The sequence below is a fragment of the Zophobas morio genome, unplaced genomic scaffold, assembly GCF_036711695.1.
Source record: "Zophobas morio isolate AGI-343-1 ecotype UQ-CSIRO unplaced genomic scaffold, CSIRO_AGI_Zmor_V1 ptg000017l, whole genome shotgun sequence".
Classification (NCBI taxonomy): Eukaryota; Metazoa; Arthropoda; class Insecta; order Coleoptera; family Tenebrionidae; genus Zophobas; species Zophobas morio.
The window spans coordinates 12,386,104-12,400,033 of record NW_026972122.1 but is presented as its reverse complement, the minus strand read 5'-3'; the positions used below and the strand labels follow the sequence as shown (position 1 = coordinate 12,400,033).

Here is a 13,930-nt window from a genome sequence, read left to right as displayed (position 1 = left end):
GCTATATGGGTACAGTCTATGCATCCTATTACTCCAGCAAATCCGAAATCGTTATAAAATCTATAAGAAAATCTTCTAGGTATAATTGAAGCTCTTGGAAGTTTCTGGGAAACTTAATGACTGATTAAAATCTCTGGTCTATTCAATGCTTCTGTAACTTCTCGGACATTTCGGCTTACACTTTGTTGGGAAATATCGATATAAGCATTGTATCCAACATCTGCCTGAGAGCTACCACCAGTATAAAAACGCAAAGCTGCAAGAACCTAAAAATTTTAAGTAGAAGCTACATTCTTAAATGTGTTCTCTTTACTTAAATAAAGGCAGTTTTGTGACATAAGTATACTTGCCGGTATATTTACAACTAGATCTGTCGATCTTAGTTTTGATCGCATAATGTGGTTCCACCAAACTAACAATACTATAATTAAACAGTCTCTTATTAACCCTAAATAATTTGATAAATTGTTTTTCGGGCATTTCAGTTAAGGGATTGCCAGTACGTCGCGAATAGGCTTGCCAACCTTGGAGCACAGATTTGCGAGAAATTCTCAACAAATATGCGGGACGGAGCTCAAAAACAGCGGGACCCGGCAGCTCAGGTAAAGGAAAGCGAGAAATTGTTAGGAACTGTGCAACAGTGGAAGTGGAAAGCTTTCGATAGAGTTAAGAAAATAAAACACACGAACTAACTAATTTGGCCAAGCAGTCTTCCATTGATCTCCTAATTTTATTACAAACGATAACTAAAATAACAATTAGAGTTAGAACTAGGTAAACTAATTAGTAACATATTATTGTTGAACTAGGGCAAATAAAACACTTCGTTGAACTACAAATTATGACTAACTGTATTTGAACAATGAAAAACGAAGGAACATTCTGGAACAGGATTTTCTTGTATATATCTACAATGACAGATGGCGCTATTAAAACATACAGAGAGTAAAATCACTAGATGACTTTAACCAGGAGAATTGGTACCAAAATAACACAATTTTAACAATTATGACTTCTTTTTAAACGAATATTTTTCTTGTGATTTGGCACATTTCAATATTTTTTTATTCTTTAGCACAAAATCGTAAAAGTCTTTACATGAGTATTCAAAATTTACTTTGACTTGCAATTCTCCCTTCACATGATCCACGCTTAACCTGTTTCTTGAATCAGTCCAGGCATTATCACAAAGTGAGAATACTCTTTCTGCAGCTGCATTAGAACTTGGAATCGAAGCAATAAATTGAAAAATTTTTAACAAATTTGGAATATCCTTATTGACTAAAAATAATTTATGTCATGCTTCATAAACAGTTGTTTTCCCATCCAAGCTCGATGTTGCTCTCTCCTCAATCGTTTTATTAATAGTTTCTTTGACAACGCAAAACTCATTATAGAGCTCGTCCATATCCAGTCGTTGTGTGAGCTTATACAGCATAAGAGCGATTGTTATCAGACACCTCTAGTCTGTGCCGATGTGTTCGACGATGACGTAACCCCAATTCGTCGTCAGAATCGGAGGTTTCGTTATATTGGTCTTGCTGACTCATAATGCACCTGGATTGCTGCGTCAACCGTCCTTCGCCCAACGAGACGTACTCCCGCAATTTTCCGCCGTGCAATACCGCTGACTCGCCAAGAGCAATCAAAAACAGTTTCCTGTGGGAACGTCTTCCCGATAGTACTGCAGGCAATAAACTGTTGGGACATTTTCCCAATTAAGGTGCAGGGACGTTTTCCCAATTAAGGTGCAGGGACGTTTTCCCAAATAAAATGCAGGGACGTTTTCCCAATTCAAGTGTTGGGACGTTTTCCCAATTTCACACACCACAGCAAGACACAAACTTGTGCAAACTTGCACAAATGCCACACGAACGGCCGCTTGCGCAATAATATGCGATAATTGTTTTTTTGTCAGTAACGTGGTCTAGTTAGTCCGAAAAACGAGGCACTATCCCACCGCTGCTTTATTAGCGTAGGGAAATAATGTAGCATACACCACAAACTTAAAACATATATTTAATTATGTAAAACAGAAACAAGTAACTAAGCCCGCTCGGAACCACAGTCTCGTTATTATTAATACATATTTCGCGCCTTCCGATTGTGGAGCACCTTTGCTCGTCCTTGGGTGGATGGTGGAGACTTCCGAAAGTAGCCGACAATTTGGCGGGCAAATCGAGTATTTGTAACAGTATAATTCCCAGCGACTCCGTGAAATTAAATAACAATTTTATCGCTTTTAACAAGTCCGAGCGCGATCCGGGAAAACCAGCCAGCTGCCCAGCCAACGCTAGTCTAAACAATGATGATGCAATGTGCCGAAACTGCAGAATTGCCCGACGCCGTCGTCGTCGCTGGTCGTCGCAACACGTGAGATCGGCGAATTATCAATTGAAAATCATATTAAACTTTACTTACACATGGGGTAACGATGGTGTCCCTCTAATCTACTGACAATTAGCCCTTCGGTCATATTTTACAAATAAATGAAACATACAAATCTCAAACACATGTGACTTTAACACTGGGGATTTGCATTCGCACCCTTTGACTGCTTAAAACAATCTCCCTCTCCAGACGTGCGAAAGCTCCCCCACCTCTCTTCAAGAAAAACGCAAATCTACATTACAATTAAAAATGTCATTCTTTCTGGCACTAAATTTAATTAGAACCGGTACACTACAACCTATTCGATGTGACTGTGAAAGTGGTGCAATATTGCCTGAGGCATTCGCTATAAGTGGCATATCTTCTTCCATTAATGGACAGTCAAGTGGAGCGAAAGACTTTTCTTCTCGAAAGCTACTACTTAGTTTCTGGTTCAGCAACACGATGTGAGAGTCAGATATTCGCGGTGGGCGTCGCATCTTCTTCGATGTCTGCAAACGTTCTTTTAGGTTTTCAGGAAACAACAGAGCTGTCTACTCCAACGCTGCTACTGTCTGGTGATTCATATGGTTTGTCGACACATTGGATAGTACTAGGAGTATCCTCATCCATTAATTTTTGAATGCCTACTTCAGAATTTGCAACTGGTGGAATTTCAACGACCATATGGGGATCATCGCCAAATTCTGTATGATCTGGGCTATTATTGGAAAAAGTGTTGGAATGGCGCCTCGATTTAATTTTTGTCTTTCCACAGTTTGGTATTGAGATGTCAAAAAATGGTCCCCACATACGCTATATTTACGCCTCAAATTTTCATATGGTATATACTTTAATATTGGATTGTTGATGTTATGGAGCCATTTCTTTCGGAGCGTTTCGTTTCTGGGGAACATGTGATAACTAACAATGGGATTGTCCGAATAATTATTGGAGCAACGTACGGCTGAGCACTTCTTGTAACTCATATTAATCTGTAGTAAAGACGAAAGTGAGTGTAATGACTTGGACAATTTGGGTTTGTTTTTTTTTTTTTTAATTTTATTGCAAAAGAATTATATATGTACATGACTTTTGTCCTGTAGGTATTCAAATACCCCTTGTTTTAAACGAATTTCTAGTCAATTATTATAAAACAACTTTAAAGAAAATATGATCATGGATTTTGTTTCTTTACATTTATTGTATCACTTACCTGTATTTTATATTTATAAAACTACAATAATGTTCAACAATAAATTAGTCCTTCACTTCACACCACAAAAACCACTGTGTTGTAATATATATTTATTTTTTAACAATTAACTGAACATTGGTCTAAAAGCGTTCAAACTAACGGAAAATTGAATTTCGCCGACTTTGTGTTTTTTGAAGTTGCAACGATAAAACGAAATGTGTCAGTATAATCGCAACCTGTAATCGAAATAGTAACATCAATCCCTGTAAAAAAAATGTGAAGAGCGCCGCCATCTACTAATGGTCTTGAGCGTAATAATAATAATAGTAATAATAAAACTAAGATTCGGTTTCGTGCATTTAACTGTCTGAATTTCGCCGACTTTGTGTTTTTTGAAGTTGCAACGATAAAACGAAATGTGTCAGTATAATCGCAACCTGTAATCGAAATAGTAACATCAATCCCTGTAAAAAAAATGTGAAGAGCGCCGCCATCTACTAATGGTCTTGAGCGTAATAATAATAATAGTAATAATAAAACTAAGATTCGGTTTCGTGCATTTAACTGTCTGCCTCCAGAATTGGCAAAAGTTGCCAATGGTTGACAAATCTAAAATATAGAAAACATTTAAAGGCCTCTTCGACGCTCCAGGAACAACCGGCGACATAGAACATCTCGCTTGTCTACTCCTTCCACTTCTTGGACACTATTCGCTTCATTCTCCTCATTGTCATGCACTCTAAATTTTCCAAAGAGTAGCGGAAATGCTCTTTCAATAGTTTGACGAGTTTTTGCCACAATGGTGTTAAAATATCTTTTCTCCACTGTTAGATTACCTCGATTAATATAGTGTGGTATGCACCATGAAAGACATGGATAAGTTTTATCACCAATAATGTACTCGTTATCTGGGAAATAATGTTGCAAATTGTTTCGCACTTCCAAGTGTCGGCGAGTGATCTCATTGCTGAGACGTCGAGTGTAGAACACCCTGAGTCAGCAAGGATAAGCTAAACGCCAGAGGGGGAAAACGGACCAACCGTCGATTGGGAAACGCGACATCAGTAGCTTAAGATCACTTGCGTTGTAAAGTGGCAGTTGCTTTATTAAAGTTCTTTTATTAAAGTGGTAGTTTTGTTATCATCAGAAGTGGGATGTACAGCCTTTTTGGCCCAGTAAACGCAAAAAAAAAAACAATATTAATAAAAACAAAGTGCCATGAGCGATCGGAGTCGTTCCAAGTCGCGCGATCGCCGACGTCGTGCAGAATCTTCAGGATCAAGTTCTGATGCTGTCTCGAGATCGTGGAGGAGCCGACGGCGTCACCGTAGCCGGAGGAGTCGCGACGAGCGGCGGAGGGAGCGAGCGCCTTCCCGCCAAGGAGGGCGGTCACCACACACTCCTGCCATGACGCCACCTTCAAGTCCGACTCAACTCGTAGAGGGACAAGGACCAGCTCCGTCGGAGTCCGAGGACAAGTCCCAAATCACTAATTTGAGTAAGGTGGTTGACCATTTATCTAGGTTGAGCCAGGAGAAGAGTCCAGCGTTCTCGCTCCGAGATCAGGATATAATAGATTTTGATCCTGCCGTGGTGGACGACGTGAGTATGTGGGCACACAAAATTGATGAATGTGCTCAAGTCTACAACTGGCGCGATAATGAAATTTGCCATTTAGCGCTGAACAAACTAAAGGGGGTGGCATTGATATGGTACCGTAGTTTGACCGTTACCCCGCGAACGTGGGCGGAGTGGAAGCTGTTGCTTCAAAATGCGTTTCCTCCTTCACGCAACTTGCATGCATTAATGACGGAGATGTTGGCGATGAAATCCATCTCTTGCGTCACTTTGTTTGATTACGCGTATGCAAAGTTGGCATTAATACGGAAAATGCATTTAAACCTACCGGGGCCCGACGAAGTCAATTTAATCCTTGGTGGCATCGTCGGAAATGATAGTTTAAAATTAGCTATCAAAGCAGCCGGGATTACCGAGGTTTCACATCTTGCTGCCTATTTGAAACCATTCGGGGCCGGAGAGGTACAACCCGGTAGTACCAACACCCCGACCCAGTCTTTTAAAAAGCGTTTTCGGTCGTCGTTTCAATCACGGTATCGTGGCACCAGTTCACATTCTAATCAACAGGAAAGTCCGAGGCCAAACAAATCTCAAATTGTTTGTTTTCTTTGTAAAGAGTCAGGTCATAAGCAGTTCGAATGTCCGGAGAATAAAGATTCGCGTAAACATCGCTGTGCGTTTTGCCGTAACTACGGTCACGCAGAACAAAACTGTTATAGGAAAAATAACTTACGCTCCGAGCACGTACCAAATAATATCGCGAACAAATCACAAAAGAAAGTCTTTGTTGTATCGCATACCACTAAAAAGAATAAATTTTATAAAACTGTAACCCTAAACGGTCAATTCCAATTACAAGCGTTTATTGATTTGGGTAGCGAGGTATCAGTGATTACTGATGACTTGGTACGTAAGCTAAGTTTGCAAACAGTTCCACTTACGGATCAGGTGACATTAAATGCTTTCGGTGGCGGCGAAATCATCGCAAGGTCAAAAGTACAGGGCCGGATTGAGGTCGAAAACATCGCCTTGGAACTCGATCTCTATGTTGTTAATTTTTGTCTTCCTGATGCCGATTTAATTGTTGGACAAAATTTTACGGAAAATGAAACTATTAGATATGAACGCAATGGAAATTTGTTAAAATTTTACTACGCTAACTCTTCAATGTTGCCATTAGCAGGCGTCAACGTTATCTCGGTGGGTATCTCCGGGGAGCCCGTTGCCGCCGAAATTTCGAACTTAATTTCAAAATTTGAGGATTGCTTTTCAGATAGTCCGAGTGATTTAAAAACTATTCCTAATGTCGAATTGACATTGACTTTGACTGATAGTAAACCAATAGTCAGCAGACCGTACCGACTTTCCGAAAAAGAAAAGTGTGATGTCCGTGAAGTACTTAGTGATTTAATTTCAAATGGAATCGTGAGACCTTCCAAGTCACCGTTCGCCTCTCCCATTGTACTAGTCTCAAAACGAAATGGTGGTAAGCGGCTCTGTGTCGACTATCGGGCGTTAAACAAAATCTTAGTGAGAGATTCATATCCATTACCCATTATCGAAAACTTAATAGATCGGCTCGTTGGAGCAAAATATTTCACCACATTAGATTTTCTCAGCGGCTACCATCAGATTAAAATGGCTGAGGACTCAATCAAATACACGGCATTCATTACCCCAGAGGGAAAATATGAATACTTAAAAGTCCCTTTTGGTCTATCTAACGCGCCATATGTTTTCCAAAGAGCAGTAGACGATATTTTGGGTACGTTACGGTTTACAAAAGTACTGGCTTATTTGGATGACATCCTCATCCCTTCAGGAACAGTTGAAGAGGGGTTACGAGTCTTAGAAGAAGTTTTGGCAATTTTTAAGCATAATAATATTGTTCTGAATCTCGGAAAGTGCAGTTTCTTTGAAACCGAAATCGAATATTTAGGGTACTCTATCAGTTCCGGGCAGATCCAACCGAGTCAGCATAAAGTTGATGCTATAAAGAAATTTCCGACACCCGAAAACGTTCATAATGTACGCCAATTTTTGGGTTTGGTGGGGCATTTTCGCAAATTTGTTCCCGAATTCTCACACAAATCTAAGCCATTGACAAATCTCCTAAAGAAAAACGCGGAGTGGGTTTGGTCAAGTGAACAGCAAAGCGCATTTGACACTCTGAGGGATAGTCTAATATCGGAACCAATTTTGACTCTATATAATCCATCGCGAGAGACTATTTTGTATACTGATGCTAGTCGAGCTGGGTTGGCAGGGATGTTAGTTCAAGTATCTGAAAGTGGACGCGAGTGTGTCGTTGGGTACTACAGCAAACACACAACCCCTACGGAACAACGGTATCATTCGTTCGAACTAGAATGCTATGCAATTGTAGCGTCAGTTAAGCGTTTTCGACACTACTTATTTGGGAGGCATTTTAGAATTTTTACAGATTGTGCAGCAGTTCGTAGTGCGATGTCAAAGAAAGATTTAAATCCGCGTATTGGTCGGTGGATTCTAGAACTACAGGAATATGATTTTGAAATTTGCCATAAAGCGGGCCGGCAAATGTCACATGTAGACGCAATTAGTCGTAACCCGGTGGAATCCAATAGTTTCTGTGTCAGCATAATCTCCAAGGATGATTGGCTCTTGGTGGTCCAAGAAGCTGATCCAGACATTCGGGCAATCAAAAATATTCTTTTGTCTGGCGATCGGTTAGGTAACAAAGCGATTTTTGCGGAGTATGACCTTCGCCGGGGCAAGGTTTATAGGCGCACGGAAAGAGGGCGTCGAGGTGTTGTTCCTAAATTTTGTCGCTGGCAGCTGTTGAAGCTCAATCATGACGATGTTGGACATTTTTCGTATGATAAAACATATGAGTTGATTTCCTCAAAATTTTGGTTTCCTAAACTTCGCCGGTTTACAAAGAAATATGTCCAGTCGTGCATTGCCTGTCTATATTATAAGAGAAAAGGGGGTAAAAAGCCGGGGTATTTACATCCAATCACAAAAATTCCTAGGCCATTTCACACCATCCATATAGACCACCTAGGCCCTTTCGTTAAAAGTAAAAACAAGAATACCCAGGTTGTAGCGTTTATCGACGCATACACTAAGTTTTGTTTTATTTACGCAGTTAAAAGCACCAAAATTCGATATGCGATTGAGAAATTACGCGAAGTAATTAAAATTTTCGGGGCACCAAGGCGTATCATCTCTGATAGAGGCAAACCCTTTGATTCAAAACTGTTTCGTGACTTTTGTTCAGAGATTTCAGCGGTGCACCACATGGTGGCTGTTGGTATGCCGCGTGGAAACGGTCAGATCGAACGGTACAATCAGACAATCTTGGAGGCATTGGCCACCATGGGGGCTTTGGATGATGATGATGAGTGGGACGAAAATATTCATAACATTCAGTTGGGCTTGAACAATACCTTGAATAGAGCCTTGGGCGTTACACCGGCAGAAGTTCTCTTGGGCTACCGGTCGGGACCCAGAAATTTAGGTTGTTCGGACGATGACGCTGGGGAGCCCCCAGTGGATGTCACAAAAATCAGAACAGAGGTGGTGGAACGTACAAAACGTGAGCAGGAGTCCCAGAAAGCCCGTTTTGATAGGCACCGAGGCGGTACTCATACGTTCTCTGTTTCAGATTTAGTGTTGGTTCAAATATCGTCAATTGTTGGCTCAGGCAGTAGCCGAAAGCTCCTTCCAAAGTGGAAAGGCCCCTTCAAAGTTTCCAGATGTTTACCGAACGACCGGTACGAGGTTGTAGACATACCAGGTTCAGTGCGCAGTCGACAGCCGTATAAGGGAGTTTATGCTGCCGAGCACATGAAGCCTTGGAGAGTCTTGGACTTGGAATGAATGTGTGATGAAGGGTTTGAGCCCTGTTATTTTGTTGTTAGTTATCTTAGAGTTTTTGCGCATGAAAGTAAATATTAGTTGACTGAATGTTGATGAAAACTAAGTTAGTTTGGCGCCTGGCGATTTGCATGCGGTACCGCTTAGACGAATGTTAGAATTGTCCGATATGTTGTTTGCTATCGGAGAGAAAGTTGCCGGTAGGTGGAACACTACTTGGGAGGGCACCGGTAGGTGGTGAAGACCACTGCCTGTAGGGTTGGCCACCCAGACAAAGCGTGCCAGTAGGAGTTCACTACTCGGAAGGTTGAGTGAGGTTGACGGGTGGATGGGTGCCTGGGAAGCCGGCATGCCAAACCACACCAGACCGCCTGGGAAGCCGGCATGTCAACTCACACCAGACTGCCTGGGAAGCCGGCATGACAAGACTGCCTGGGAAGCCGGTATGTCAAATGCCTGGGAAGCCGGCATGACAAGACTGCCTGGGAAGCCGGTATGTCGATCGCCAGGGAAGCCGGCATGATAAGACTGCTCGGGAAGCCGGCATGTCATAACAAATCAGACCCAAAACTACGGTTGTCCGGATCCCTTGCTTTTTCTGCTTCTTGTTCCAGGGTCCCCCAAAATGAGCGGCGTCCGCCTAGGTCAGGAGGGCCGTGTCGGCGAGTGATCTCATTGCTGAGACGTCGAGTGTAGAACACCCTGAGTCAGCAAGGATAAGCTAAACGCCAGAGGGGGAAAACGGACCAACCGTCGATTGGGAAACGCGACATCAGTAGCTTAAGATCACTTGCGTTGTAAAGTGGCAGTTGCTTTATTAAAGTTCTTTTATTAAAGTGGTAGTTTTGTTATCACAAGTAAATATCAGAATTCCGAAAAATTCTGTTGTCATTCACAGATCCGGGGTAACCCAAAAAAACATCTGTAAATTTTAACTGGGGATCACAAATAGCTTGCAAGGTCATGGCATAATGACATTTTCGTGTAATGTAAGACTGCGGATCATATTGGGGAGCCTTAATACATATGAATGTGTTAGATATCTAGTATGTTTATATTAGCAATGTTAGATATCTAGTAGGATATATTGACTTACTTTTGTTATGTAAATAAATAGTTACGAGAATTGAATATACAGGGTGTCTCAGAAATAAGTACATTAATTTTAACCAGTAACAGAACTCGTGAAACGGAACAACTTTTTTATTTAGCATTTTTTCGAAAACTCAAGTCAAATTTCGAATTTTCCCACCCATATATTCACGAGCCGTCTATGTTCACCTTAAATAATAACTTAAATAATAGCAACACTACAACAATGAAGAAGGTACCGTAACAACCGTTTTGACACTGACAATCATTTTTATGTCAATGTTTTTATTAAACTTTGTCTCTTTAAAGTTTGTTTGGCACAGATTTCTAATTTATAGACGAAATGTGTTGAAATGGCTTTGTTTTCAAATCTGGAATGCACCGATATCGTTTTAACGTACGGTGAAGCTCCGGGAAACGGCACTCGCGCCCAACGAATTTTTTCAGAAAACCTCCCAAATCGTCTGCCAAATGTGCGTAGTTTTAAGAACGTTGCAGTATTTTCGAGAGTACGGATATTTTAAACCGGCACCTCAGAATCGGGGTAAGTTACGTAGTAATAGAATTGCTAATATTGAAGAGGCTGTTTTGAAGAGTGTCGAAGCTCGACCGGGCACTAGCACGTATCACTGTCTAATGTGATGTATCGGAGAGTAGTATTTGAAGGATACTCAGAGAACAAATGTACCCCTTTCAGGACCAGAAAGTTCAGTTATTGAAACTAACAGACTTACCACGTAGGCAAAACTTTTGTGAGTGGGTTAATAGAAAAATAAACGAACAAGCAAATTTTGTATCTCTTATACCATCAACTGATGAGGTCGGTTACACGAGGGAAGGTGTTCAACACCCACATTTGGGCCGATGAAATTCCGTACGCCATTAGGGAGCAGGATTTTCAATTTCTCTCTAAATGTTTGTCACATTGACAAGATTAGGAAAATACGTATCCTAGTAACTGTTTTTGACCATAAATTATTAATTATAATAATTATTAGTGTCCATGGGTGACTGAGGATCCATGGGCGGGTAACCTTAATTGGGGTATAACTTTAACAATTTTTAACTTGATAATTAAAAAGTTCTTGACAAAACTCTACTAAAAAAAGTTGTTGAGTTCAATGAGCTCTATAACTGATTAAAATTAATGTACTTATTTCTGAGACACCCTGTACATATAAAATAACACTCCAATTTGTACGGACGATAAATAAAGAAATTTATCCAATACACCGTTTATTATACAAACATAACAAATATTGGCGACGAGGATGCCGAATGAAGCTACGACGAGGATGTTGAATGAAGCTACCTACTCCAAGTAATACTTTCAAAGCTACTTTAAATATTGAACCTTTTCGACCTTCAATGAATTGGCTGAATTGGATTAGAAGATTAAAAGGTGATTTCAAACTTTTTCAAGTTAAAGACGTGGATTACGCTTCGGGATTATTACATTATATTGGACATGAAGCATTTGATGTCATTTGTGACAAATGCTCGCCTGACGATCCGTACAGCAAATCATTTGAGGAAATAATACAAATATATACTACAAGAATTTTACGCACCGAAACCGTTAGAAATTGCCGAGAATTATCGTTTTCATCAGCGTAACCAAATGGAGGGAGAATCATTACAAGATTACGTTGTGGCGATTCAGAAATTAGTGATAAACTGTAATTTTGGAGAATATTTGAAAACTGCGTTAAAAAATAAGTTCGTTTTCGGTCTAAAAAGTAATAGAATTCGCTGCAGACTATTGGAGATGGACAAATTAACATTTGACGATGCAGTGAAAATAGCCCAGGCGATGGAAATGTCAGAAAAAGATGCAAATAAAGAAATACTAAATACGTCAAAGAACTATGTTACACTTAGAGAAAAGAAGAAGGGTGGTACGAAACATACGTCTAGAGCTTCTTCTATACTAGAGGAGAGTACGAAGACAAAAAAAATTACAATCCATTCAACCGAAGTTTACGTCGCGAAATTCTAATTCCAATATTAAATGTTACAGGTGTGGAGGAAACCATCTAGCTTCAAATTGTCAATTACCTAAGAATACAAAGTGCAGATTTTGTGGGACCCTTGGTCACATCCAAAAAGTTTGTTTTAAGCGAATAAATAATAGTAACGAATTTGGCGCAGTACCAACTCACCAGGTGGAAGCGGAGGAGGAAATAAATCAATTAGACCATACTCACTTTAGAGATAAGTACACAATTTCTTTAAATATTAGTGGGAAATGGATTAAATTTGAAATCGATTCAGGTAGTGCTGTCACAGTTATGTCAAAATTACAATTCAAAAACATGTTTCCAAATACGACCATTAATAGTACTGTTACAAAATTATTTACTTTCTGTAATACTGAAGTAACGACTGAGGGATACGCAAATGTTATTGTCAACCACAAAAATCAACAATATAATTTGAATATTTATCTTACAGATACAAATAAAATGCCTTTACTTGGCCGAGAGTGGATTAGACAATTACAATTGTTAAAATTAGACACTTTACATACAATTGACGTTCATAAGGAAGAAATAGATTCCCGAGTACAACTTTTGTTAGAAAAATACAATTCAATTACAGAGACAAAATTAGCAAAAATTACAGGGATACAAGCAAAGTTAACATTAAAATCTAATACGGTTACAGTTTATATTAAAGCTCGTCCAATTCCATTTAAACTTAAACAGTTAGTAGAAAATGAAATAGATAAGTTAGTTGAGGAAGGAGTTTTGATTAAAGTTAATACATCAGATTGGGCTACACCCATCGTTCCGATTTTAAAAAGTAATAATACCGTTAGAATTTGTGGGGACTTTAAAGTTACATTAAATCCACATTTGATAGTAGATGATCATCCGTTACCTACAACCGATGAATTATTTGCTACTATGGCAGGGGGTAAAAAATTCACAAAAATTGACTTAAAACAAGCTTATTTACAATTAGAACTTAGACCGGAAGACCAACATTTACTTACAATTAACACACACAAAGGACTATTTCAGTGTACAAGATTATTGTTTGGTATTGCCAGTGCTCCAGCTATTTGGCAAAGGGAGATGGAAAATATCCTAAATGGCATTCCGGGAGTTTCAGTTTTCCTTGATGATATTAGAATTACTGGTCCTGACGATTTGATCCATTTACAAAGATTAGAAGAAGTATTAAAAAGACTTCATAAATATAATATAAAAATTAACACAGATAAATGTGAATTTTTTAAAAAAGAAATAAATTATTGTGGATATAAGATCGATGCAAAGGGAATACACAAATGTAAAAATAAAATTGACGCTATCGATAACATGCCCAGACCGGCAAATAAAAGTGAATTGCGTTCTTTTATTGGAATGATTAATTATTATGGAAAATTTATAAAAAACTTAAATACAATTTTATACCCTTTAAATCAATTATTACGAGAAAATGTTTCATTCACGTGGTCAAAAGAATGTGAAGAAGCATATTTATTAGCAAAGGAAGAATTTAAATCCGATACAATTTTAGCACATTACGATTCTAATTTACCACTTACAGTGGCTACAGATGCAAGTTCATATGGTGTAGGAGCTGTACTTTCACAAATGCAGCCTGATGGTTCAGAAAGAGTTATACAGTACGCATCTCAAACACTAAACGATACACAAAAAAAATATTCACAAATTGATAAAGAAGCTTACGGTATAATATTTGCAATAAAAAATTTCATCAATACTTATACGGAAATAAATTCATATTAATTACAGATCATCAACCATTAGTACAAATTTTCTCTCCAACCAAACCTTTACCAATTTACAGCGCAATGAG

At 39.2% G+C, this 13,930-nt stretch overlaps 1 protein-coding gene across 3 annotated transcripts in view; it reads left to right on the top strand.

The window, feature by feature from the left end:
* LOC135130432 (uncharacterized) overlaps positions 1-13,930 on the top strand; it is a 115,725-nt gene that overhangs the window by 90,312 nt on the left and 11,483 nt on the right. The window contains exon 2 of one of the 3 annotated variants that reach the window (XR_010280772.1): positions 486-608. The exons of the other annotated variants lie outside the window; for them this stretch is intronic. The gene's annotated coding sequence lies outside the window, so the exon portion shown is untranslated. Of the gene's footprint in view, positions 1-485; positions 609-13,930 lie in introns of those variants that run through there. 3 annotated transcript variants of the gene reach the window in all.